The sequence below is a fragment of the Pongo pygmaeus genome, chromosome 3 (assembly GCF_028885625.2).
Source record: "Pongo pygmaeus isolate AG05252 chromosome 3, NHGRI_mPonPyg2-v2.0_pri, whole genome shotgun sequence".
In the NCBI taxonomy this organism is placed as follows: Eukaryota; Metazoa; Chordata; class Mammalia; order Primates; family Hominidae; genus Pongo; species Pongo pygmaeus.
Window position 1 is genome coordinate 97,377,042 of NC_072376.2, and position 12,178 is coordinate 97,389,219.

The 12,178-nt window shown below is 40.0% G+C and overlaps 1 protein-coding gene across 8 annotated transcripts in view; it reads right to left on the bottom strand.

Annotated features, from left to right (window-relative positions):
• Window positions 1–688, bottom strand: part of WDFY3 (WD repeat and FYVE domain containing 3) — a 298,737-nt gene extending 298,049 nt beyond the window's left edge. For 7 of the 8 annotated variants that reach the window (XM_063663839.1, XM_063663844.1, XM_054484306.2 and 4 more), the window contains exon 1: window positions 559–688. The gene's annotated coding sequence lies outside the window, so the exon portion shown is untranslated. The remainder of the gene's footprint in view (window positions 1–558) is intronic. The other variant, XM_063663840.1, reaches the window with a different exon arrangement.
• Window positions 689–12,178: the final 11,490 nt, after the last annotated feature.

The following is a 12,178-nucleotide window of genomic DNA, read 5'->3' on the forward strand; positions in this document are numbered from 1 at the left end:
TCCATAATCGAAGGGCTTCCAGCGTAGGGCGTAGGGGGAGAGGCCCGAAGCCCTGGAGACAGAGCCCGAGGGATGGAGGCCGCGCTCGGCTGCGCTCAGGTGCGGGGGGCTCCGGAAGCTGAGACCCCGCGGGATGCAGCAGGGGGGCCAGGGCCTGATCCCCTACCCCTGCGAGCCAGGGCCGCCAGGTTACGCCCCCACTGCTTCCCACAGGTAACGTCCAGCCCTCTCCTCCCCTATCCCCCGAAATATCCCGATTCCGCTCCGCTCGCCGCCCGTGACCCCGACCCCGACCCGACCGCGACGGCGCCCTCCCCAGGCCACAGCGGAGGACTGGGGCCAGGCCGCCCACCCTGGCGGCGGCGGCGGCTCCCGGCCAAGGCGGACCCTAGGGAGGACAGCAGCTGGGCCGCGGCCTGTCCCTAGGGGGAGCGGGCGCAGGGCCGCGAGTGGGCAGCGCCTCCGCCCCGCACGAACAAAGCGGCCAGGCGCGCCGGGCCGAGGCAGCACCGCCTCTCCGGGAGCGCGGGGGGCGGGGAGGATGGCGGGGGCACTCACCTGAGGGCCGGCGGAGGGCGCGGGCGGGCCGGGCCCGGGAGAGGGGACCGCGGCGGGCCGGGGCTCCGCGCCGGGGGCGCACGGGCTACGGGGAAGGGGCGACCGGCGCGACGTCCGCGGCGGGGCCCGGGAGCCCCGCGCCGCGGGCGGGGGGCCGGGACCCGAGCTCGATTCTGCGGCCGCGAGGTATGGGAACCAGTCCGCCGGGCCAGGCAGCGGTGCTAGGCGGCAGGGGCAGCGACGCCGCCGCCTTTCCCTTCTCCTGCCCCCGTCCCTGCTCCGCCGCGTCCTGGTCCTCGCTGGGTCCCCGCCGCCGCCGCCTCAGCCTCGGCGCTCCTCGGGTTTCTTCTCTCCATCAAGGCCGGGCCGACCCGCAGGGACCATCCCGGAAAGTGAGGGGTTGTTGCCGTTTCCCGCAGCTGTTGGTGGCCATCTTTAATCCTCCTCCTCCTCCTCCTCCTGCTTTCTCCACCTCCCGCTGGCTGTCTGACTGACTGACTCTGGATCCTCCTCTTTCCCCTCCTGCTCCTCCTACTGAGCCGGCCGCAGAAATTGCAGCCGCTCAGCTTCTACCCCCTCCCGCCTTTCCTTCCTCTTTCCTTACTTCCTTCCCTTCCCTCGGCTTCCCGCTCTCCCCTCACTCTCAGCGGCTGTCTTCGCCCCCGTGTGCAGACAGCGCCGCTGGATGCTCCCAGCTGGACTTCAACCCCATTTCTCTCAGTCTCTCTCCCCACTGCCTTCCAGACGCGCCTCTTCCCCGCCCAGCGCCCCTCTCTCCTCTCCCACCCCTGCCCCTCTCCGCGGCGCCCACCCTCCTCAGTCCCAGTTTCTGAAAGGACTCAGCTGAGAAAGGACAACTGGGTTCCGCTTTCCTTAACCCTACACCCTTTAGCTGGATGCTGTCAGAGGTGATGGAGAAACGCAAAGCTGCGTTAATTTTACTCTAGCCAGAGTATAAAAGAACTGCCCACGCCAGCTGTTTTACTACGCAGCTTCGAAACTCCTGCACGCTCTCCTGTGTGGCTCCTGTCCGTGATGGGACTGGAGTTGAGGAGCTCGGTCTCAAATGGTGCCTTTCGTCAGTGACCTTGAGTCGGTTGCCTAAGATTTTAGGTTTTCCTTTTCCTTGCTGGGAGGGGCATTATTTATACCTTTGCAGTCCCAACAAACAGTGTTTAGACCAAATAAGTATCCTTTAGTAAACCTAGAACTGCCAAGTGATCATCAGTTTGCCCGTTTGTTCCTACTCAACCCAGTAGACAATTTGGGTCACGCTTCAGTTCTGGCAGTGAAGACAAACTGAGTCAGCAGTTAGGAGTGGACTCCCTTAAACAACAGAGTTAGAGTGGGGAAGTGGTCATAACATCGCTGTAATGACAAACTTGTTTTTCCTAACACTGCAATCTACAGAAGTTTCAGGATTTCCTCTAATAAACATAAGGCAAGTTGGATTTGCTGTTTTCTTCTTTTTGACGATTTTGCCTTTAGAATTGGGCCCATTTGTAATGATTTACTCTCAATTACTCCAAGGTAACAAAGTTGGAGGTAACATTGCTAACAAACACAGATGACATATGTGAGCACTTTGTGGGGGAGGGGGGTCACAGTTTTTGCTTCTGTGGGGCACTGGCTATTAAAAAAACACACACACACACCCCTTGCCCTTTCAAAATAAGACTAGTGTGTTCAAAGGTTAGTCCCTTAAACAGACCAAATGTGGGCAGACATGTTTTTAAATGTAGTTTTAGATTCTACTTCAAAATGAGTAATGTTTTGAAAGTTCAAATATAAGATTTTGTAATTATAACAATTTAAGAGTTTCAAATCTCTTTGAAAAGAATATGCCAAAACAAACCTAAAAATATATTTTAGTAAAAATACCGGTATCCTTTGGTGGGGGGCGGAGCAGAATTCTAATATTTAATCCTCACGAAGTAACCTTAACCGAGTTAGGTTCAAGATTTCAGTTGCCATCTTTCAGTGCCAATAATTTTCCCATTTGAAATCAACAACCTATACTAACATCTACAACTCTTTTAAACCTAAATAAAGTATTTGAGACAACATTGTACAATACGTTTTGAAATAAATTATTAAAAACAAAGCACGTATGTGGGGGTGTGTGTGTGCATGTGCATGTACTTTTTTTGTTCTTTCCTTTTGGCCTTTTGGTGTTTATTCTTTATTTAGATTTTGTGTTCTTCCAGTCTGTTTCTAGGCAAAATACCACAAAATTCTTGACTCTTAAATATTCACTTATGAAACTGTATGTATAATAATTGGAGAAAAAAGAACGTTAGATAACATGAATATACACTGAGAAAATAGGCTGACTTCTTTTAAACATTAAGACCACCATGCATTTTTAAAGGAAGATTTTCAATTAGAGGTTTCAGGACTCTTGTCATTGTGATTTTATTTACACTGAGGGAGGAAGAGTTACATGTTAAAATACTATAATTATATTTTTCTGTTAAAACATATATTGCAATAAAGTTCACAAATCTATCAGTATGCAAATGCAGCCATTTTCATATTAATATCTTACAAACTCACAAAGGTTTTTCAGTGATAGACATAAAAATAAATGTACCAAGTTTTTTTTTCTTTTTTACTGAAGCCACATAAACGTAAGTACTGTAATATTGGAAAAATCAGACCCTTCACATTTACTTTTTTACAGCTCTGTCATCATTACAACCTTACCTTTAGTCTTTGTTGCCGGCTAAGTGTAGTTTCACTGTCATCTTAGGAATCAAGTATGAAAAAAAAATGGTCAAATCAGGTTTTCCTGCAACATGTTTATTGTTTCCTATGTATTCACTCTCAGATAAAGTCAAGGTCCTCTATAAAACAAAGAATTGTGTTAAAGTGGGATAAACCCTTTGTGCAGAGGCCAGATGGAAAGAGATCTAGGCATGTGCAGCAAACTCCTCTGGGAATAGAGGAGCAAGCATGAAGGGCTATTTCTAAACAGTTCTGCACTGGGAGGCTGATCTCCAACTTACAATTCATGAATAAGGTGACTGTGGAGAATAATAACCAAGAGGCTATCTGTGACAATAAGCAAACAGAACCCATATTTGCTTTTAACATGATTGAAAATTCTATGAACATGAATGAGTGAAGCATAATTTTAAAGGAAGGAAAATGGAGATAAAAGGTTCATGAAAAATATCTAAAAGAGAAAGAAAAAATAATAGAAAACAGCAATTTTGGAAAATTGTTAAATAATACATATTAACAGTTTGCTATTTAAACAATTATTTTCTTTATGTTAACTTTTTGTTAACATGTTTGCTTTTAAGACTATACAAGAAATAATTTAAACTTGGTCAGGTAGCATTATCCCAGAGATGAGCATATGTAATTTATAGAATTTTGAGATATTTATTCCAGAACATAGAGTGCTAAATGATGCTGGGACACAAAAATCAAAAGAAATGGAAGTGTTAATTGACATATTTAAAAATTATTGAGCCACTATATTACGTATTCTATTAAATATATATTTCCATTTTTCCAGGCTACTAGACACATCAATAGAATTACCATATTGTTTTTCCTGGTTTGAAAGGACCAGATGGAAAGAAACTGGGCAAGCCAATGAAAGTCTCTGGGGATCATGGGAATTGAGTGTCTATGAAAACCATATTCCAGACAAGAATATAGTCTTAGATAAATGTTCTCATAATCTCCATTCTTTAGAAAAGACAATATTTCTGTTCTGCATCTTCCTCTTTAGGTGGATTGTCTAAAATATCAATTGAATAATGACAAGCCATATTTATCTGCACTGATTGAAATTTAGTATCATTCTTCACTCTTCAATTTATAGAACTACTTATAATTAACTGATGAGCTGTCCCTGAGACAGTGCCATTTATAGTCATTACTGCACTCTAATTGGGGAGAAATGCTTTTAGAAAGTTCTAATTTGAGATTTTTTCTGTTGTTTTTCTTATAAATACATTCAAAAGAGGTACTGGAGAGTTTGTTTTGTTTTGGGAAGGGACATGTGTGTAGCTCGATGTATTGTTTCTCTTTATACTTAAGTAAGTAATATGTAATAAAGCTTCTTTAAACTTTAAAGAGTTACAGGCTCACAGGAGGAAACAGAATAGTGTCATGTTTTGCCCTTGTTCATCATAATTATCAGCATTATAATAGAGATGGGGAATTGAAGACTTTTATTATTAATAAATTCTTTTTCTACTTAAAGGTCCTCTTCATTTTCAGTTCCTTTATGTTTCTCTATGGAGAGTTCAGACTTTTAAAACCAGTATATTTACAATGTTTTTACAAGATAAATACACTTCACCCTTGAACAACACAGGTTTGAACTATGCAAATCCACTTCTATGTAGATTTTCTGCCACCTTGGCCACCCCCCTGAGACATCAAGAACAACTCTTTCTCTTCCTCCCCCTTCTCAGCTTATTCAACCTGAAGATGATGAGGATGAAAACTTTTATGATGATCCTTCTCCACTTAATGAATAATAAATATATTTTCTCTTCTTTCTGATTTTCTTAATAGCATTTTCTTTTCTCTGGCTTTATTGTAAAGATAAGTAGATAATACATATAAAAATATATGTGAATCAACTTTATGTTATCAGTAAGGCTTCTGGTCAACAGTAGACTATTAGTAGTTAAGTTTTTGGGGATTCCAATATTACACACAGATTTTCAACTGCGCAGCAGCCAGGGAGGGCAACAGCACTCCTAACCCTGGCGTTGTTCAAGGGTCAACTGTATAGTAGTATACACATTGAGCTTATTTCACTCATTAAAAATTCTGGTGAAAAATTATTCAAATGGCTCACTATAGATCATCTAGTGCAAACTTTATAGCAATTTGAATGAAATCTAGATCTCCTGACTCAGTCTCAAGTCCCGTAACTTCAGAGTTGACAGGGCTCATCTTAGAGAAGAGAAACTCAACCAAAGAAACTTTTAACTGTGCCATCTTCGGTTAAATATAATTTAAACTTAATTTCCAGAATTAATGTTCAGCGTTGACCTTTCTTAGAAATAAAGCTAAGGAATAAAGTAAATAAACAGGGTTTTCCTGTTTACAAAAATTAGAGCAATTGTTTGCAATTAATGTAAAAAGCAAATTTAAAGATAGTTTAAGAAAGCTCAAGTTGACTAAAAAATGCGATTTTTAAAAACCTAAAACAACTCCTATAACATTTATTTGTGGTTCAAAAAGTATAAAGTTAACTCAAAAATACTGTGTTATTTCATGGATTAAGTTAAAAGTGAGTGTTGCAAGACTCAGGAAACAAACCTCAGTTAGCCAAATAAAGTAAAACACTGCCATCTGCTGACTAGAATGAAAAATTAGTTGGTCTTACCATCTGTAACTAGCGAGAGGTCTCTGTTGATTTATTCCATAATTCCTTAAAGTATTCTAAAAAGCACTATGCTGAGTGATACAAAATTACTCAGTCTCCTAGATGGACACCTAGGACTATATCCTATGCTACCGTATTAGGGTTCTCCAGAGAGACCAAACCAATAAAATATAGATACAGATACAGGAGAGGGGATTTATTAGAATTGGCTCATGCAATTATGAAGGCTGAGAAGTCCCACGACAGGCCATCTGCAAGCTAGAGACCCTGGGTGCCAGTAGCGTGGCTCATTCCAAGTATGTAGGCCTGAGAACCCAGAGAGGAGCTGGTGTGAGTCTTGGTATCCAAAGGCTGGAGAGCCTGGCATTCTCATGTCCAGGGGCAGAAAAGTGTATCCCAACTTCAGGACAGAGAGACCAATTCACTTTTCCTCTGTTTTGTTCTATCTGGGCCTCCAGCTGATTGGATGGTGCCCACCCACATTAAGGATGAATCTTCCCCACTTAGTCCACTCAGACTCACACTCCAATTGCCTCTAGAAACACCCTTACAGACACACCCCAAAATTATGCTTTATCACTTCGTTATATATTCATTAATCCAGTCAGGTCAATACCTAAAATTAATCATCACAACTAGCATGTGGTGGTGGTTGTTATCATTATTTGAACAGGTAATTCTGACCATAATTAGTAATGCAGCAATAATAGGGCTTAAATGTAAATGAGGAAATAAAGTTATTATTTGGAATTTTGAATATAGAAAAATTTTACATTAAAAGTTACTTAAGGCTGGGTGCAGTGGCTCACACCTGTAATTCCAGCACTTTCAGAGGCCAAGGCACGCGGATCACTTGAGGTCAGGAGTTTGAGATGAACCTGGCCAACATGGTGAAAACCCGTCTCTACTAAAAATACAAAAATTAGCTGGATGTGGTGTCGGGCACCTGTAATTCCAGCTGAGGCTGAGGCAAGAGAATCACTTGAACCTGGGAGGTGGAGGTTGCAGCGAGCCAAGCTGAGATTGCATCATTACACTCCAGCCTGGGCCACAGAGCGAGACTCTGTCTAAAAAGAAGGACATTTAAATTGTATAACTACAGTAAAAATAATTTGAAAAATAAAAAAATGTAAAGTTTAAGTCATGACCTAATTACTTCACTCTGCAAATATTTGAGTGATTGCTATGCCAGAAACTAGATTGCCTGCAAGAGATATAATAAAAACCTACTGTCCACCTTTATGGAGCTCACAGTCTAGACAAAGAGATAGATATCAACCAAGAATGATAATGTCTTAAGAACTATAACAAGATGGTACAGGAGTACCTCCTGCTGCTCTAGTGGGGCACATAAATTATTATCAACACATATAAATTACAGTCTAATAAGTATTTGCTCCTGTCCTCAATTACTGTAAATAATCCTTGGACTTATTCAAGAACTATGTTTTGAGCTTTCCGTCTGAGTGGAGTTTCTGTTGTGTTGCTTTACTCAGAAACCTCAAAAGGTTTATAACATTTCAATTTCTCCCATTCCCTGCATCAAATCCATTACCAAGTATTGCCAATTTTACTTCCAAATAACTCTCAAACATGAACACCTCTTCCCATTTTCTCTGGCACTACCCTAGTCTCATATTTTCAACGGAGATAACCTTTTATCTAGTCTACCCACAGTCACTTGAATCTCTTCCAATCCATTGTTTCCATTTACAAATTTTCGGTGGTTCTTAGGACCTGGCATAGTTGGCCAACCATCCACCTCTCGAATGTCGACATAATCCATAATTTAATGCACTTTCTCTACTGCTATTACACTGGCCTGTTCAGTCCCTTCTCCTTGACATGCTCCCTTTGCCACATGGCCTTTGCACAATCGACTTCCTGCCTCTATTCTTCATCTACTTTAACGATGTCTTCACTGAACTAAGTCACAAATCCCACCATTAAATTTTTCATAGAACCACTCAATCTTCCTTCATAGCACTAATCACAGATGCAATTTTATAGTTTTTTATGTTATGTAGTTTATGCCTATAAATTCAATGAGGACAATGACTGTGTTTTGGCTCTTTATTGGTCCAGTTTTGGTACTACCATTTTACACTATAAAATTCTTCCACATCAGGGTAGAGAAGTTTTCAATCAAGCAATTGACACCTCTCATAACTTAAAGAAGTACACACATTTAAGGAATGAATAAAATATGCTGGATTATTGATGATTCCAAACACATTTAATTTATATTTTTTTCCTGTTTATTTCATATGTGTTATGACAAGACTAGAAAACGTTTGTTTTCTTTAACACTGGCTACTGGACCCTGCTCTCCTAATCAGAATGTGTGCTAATTTGAGGGCACTCTTTCCTCAAGGCAATGTCATATTTGAGGAGCAACTGTGAATGAAGTCAAACATTGACCTAGTTTTTTTGAGATCTTCTCTATCACTGCAATATTTTGTTTCCTCTTTTGCTCTTCCTTATCTCTTGACATTTCTGCCACCATTATATAATCTTTAAAAATCAAGTTCCTTTTTTGCTGTTGTGCTTTTGAAACTTCCAGATGATGGGATGGGGTAGAGGCACACAATAACAAACAAAATAACCAAACACCCAACCTACAGTTACTTTATTTAAAAATTTTCCTCAATAGCTTGTGTTTCTAGATAAAATCAGTCACAAACAAATAGAGTTATATTTACTTGCCTTATCAAGAAATTAAATCATTCTGAATTCATAGTGAGACTCTATAAAATCAATTATATTATGTATATAATATCATTCATTTTCCTTAAAAAAATTTTTTTTTAAGCAGAGACAAGGTTTCTCCATGTTGTCCAGACTAGTCTAACTCCTAGGCTCAAGTGATCCTCCTGCCTGGACCTCCCAAAGTGCTGAGCTTACAGGCATAGGCCACCACTCCCAGCCTCATTTTTAAAAAAATAAATCCAAGTTTAATTTAACGACATACTATGATGGTAAATTTTATGTGTCAACTTACCTGGGCCATGAAGTATCCAAATATTTGGTTAAACATTATTCTGGATGTGTCTGTGAGGATGTTTCTGGATGAGATTGACATTTGACTCAGTAGACCGAGTAAAGCAGATTGCCCTCCCCAATGTGAGTGGACCTCATCCAATCTGTCCAAGGCCCAAATGGAGCAAAAAATGTGGAGTAAGGGAGAATTTACTCTCTGCCTGACTGTCTTTGACTTGGAACATCAGTCTTATCCTGCTTTCATACTTGGACTCAGACTGGAACTATATCATCAACTGCCCTGGGTCTCCTGCTTGCCAACTGCAGATCTTGGAATTTCTAAGCCTCCATAACTACCTAAGCCAATTTGTTATGATAAATCTGTGTATCTATGTGTTATCTATATATCTCTCTATCATCTATCTATGTATTATCAATCATCTATCAATCTATCTATTCTCAATCATCTATCTAAATCTATCTATCTATCTATCTATCTATCTATCATCTGTCTAATATTCTATTTCTCTGGAGAACCCAGACTAATGCACATACCATGACATTAAATACTAACTATAATTGCATGGATTTTACACAATTTAAAGATAGCTATGTTGATTAATTTTGGTTTTAAATTCCAAGTTATGCCGGGTGCGGTGGCTCACACCTGTAATCTCAACACTTTGGGAGGCCGAGGCGGGTGGATCACAAGGTCAGGACTTCGAGACCAGCCTGACAAACATCATGAAATGCTGTCTCTACTAAAAATACAAAAGTTACCTGGGCGTGGTGGTGGGTGCCTGTAATCCCAGCTACTCAGGAGGCTGAGGCAGTAGAATCGCTTGAACCCGGGAGGTGGAGGTTGCAGTGAGTGGAAATCGCATCACTGAACTCCAGCCTGGGTGACAGAGTGAGACTCCATCTCAAAAAAAAAAAAAAAAATTCCAAGTGATTTTATCTTGTATATCCCTCTGCCTATTTACAAAATAAAAATGAATGTGTAAGTACACACAGACACATACATGCACACACACACAAACACAATTCTTGGTCCTTTAAATTCCAAGTCTCTTCATTGTTCAGATGGGGGGAAATCTCCCCATCTCCATTTTTTTTTCTCTGAAGTTTTTAAAAAGTGCTCAATTTATACTTCATTTCTCCACTTAAATCTCTAATACTCCTTCTTCAGTTACCTGTTACTGGCTTCCAACTTTACTACTCTGTTGAAACTGCTCTTACCAAAGTCATCAGTGTTCTCCTAATTCGACATAAAGTAGTATCTTCCATCTTATACTAGAAGTTGTCTGTCCTTATTTTGGCAATTATGATTCTTCTTTTCCCTGATACTCTCTAGTCCCTTCTTCCTGGTTCCTCTCAAATCTCTACCTGTCCCTTACAGATAGTGCTCTAAGGTGACACCTTCATTCTATCACTCCTTTCAGTAATTCTAATGAATTCAGTTCTTTACACTGATTACATAAATTAATATCTCCAACCCAGACCTTTCCCAACACTTTCAGTCTCATATCCAGTTGCCTACTGGATACTTTATATTCAACTCTCTAAAATTACAATTATCATCTTCCCTAAACTAATTCTTATTCCTGTTTCCTCCATCTCAGATATAATAGTCTTCGTTTAACCTTCTTTCGTATGAATGGATATACCAGCATAAAGAGCAATGTCTGGAACACATGCAGGTATAATAAATTGCATTATTGTTTACTGATATTTGCTGCCCATTCATAAGAGATAGTTGTACTTCCATGCCTATTGACATAGCTTGACTATGCAACTTACTAAATACAAGTGTAAATGACTGCATTACTTCCCAGCAGATACTTAAGAGCCAGGATATCATCTGCCATGCTTTTCTTGCACTATGCCAGACAGCCAGCAGTATTCTAGATGCTCCATCAGCTTGGGTGCTGGTATGAAGGTGATGTGGTACAGAGCTGCAGCCTACCTGCAAGGAAATAGTAGCAAGACTGAAAATAAAGCTTTGAAGTTGTAATGACTGAAATTTGGGGATCATTTGTCAACACATCCAAAAGCCTGTACTGACTGATCTGAGGCTGGAAAAGTTTTAACCACAGAATTGTATTTTCATCTATATATAGTCATGATAAGTAAAGGTCAACAGAAAGACGTTCTCAAATATGCAAAGGCTATGAGACAAACTTTATAATTTTTTAAATGCCTTAAATATTTCTCCAAAAAGTGAAATATGAAGCAAAATTAAGAGATAGTGAAAATTAAGGGTTTGAAATGACAAACTGCAAGCACTGAAACTTGGTAAAAAAAAAAAAGGAAGAAAGAAATAATACACAGGAAAGAAATAAAAAAAGGAATAAATACATATATAACAGAAAAAAAAGAAAAAAGAGAGCTGAAAAATGGCTGTAAATTTGTTTGTAAACTAAATACCACCATCATATAAAAATTGAATAAGGAAATACATATAATATTAATATAATAACACTTTGAATCTAGATTCCATGTTATATTAGCAAAGACTGAAAAGTTGGAAAAGGAAAAAAGTTGACTAAATTTGGCCAGGCATGGTGGCTTGCTCCCGTAATCCCAGCATTTTGGGAGGCAGAGGCAGGTAGATTGTTTGAGCCTAAGAGCTTGAGACTAGGTGAGGCAACATGGTGAAACCCCATATCTATACATATAAAAAAATTAGCTTTGTATGGTGGTGTATGCCTGTAGTCCCAGTTACTTGGGATACTGAGGTGAAATTTACAAAATTCAAAAATTCATTATATTAAATAGAGAGAATTCAAAATATAATATTTTACTTTCAGTTCTGACTATTATAGAAGTAGAGGTTAAATAATGATGTTAAAATTCTTAAAGATAGTTTATAGAGGCTTTTAGAGATGGCAAGATAAAAATATTTTTAAAAATTTGATCCTCCCCCTTGAAACTTACCAATAATGAAAAAATAAAAAATAATAATGTAGGAAAAACAACCAACCAGACAACCAACTTCATCTTCAATGAAACAAGGAAATGATACAATCCTAAGTTACAAAAAAGGAAGCAGCAATAAAGTAAAATGAGGAAAGAAGCTGATTGCCAAGAACCAAAGCATGCCTTCTCTAATCTTGAGCAGAACAAAGATTTCTCTCAAAGGAAGAGAAACAATCCTGAAAGACTGTGACTAGAGTAGCAAAATCTGAACCTGGGGGAGCCTCAGAAGTGGAATGTCTAGTTTAAAGGAGAGGTGGAACTAAAGAAGAAACCAGGCTGGCATGTCAGCGTTACAGCCTT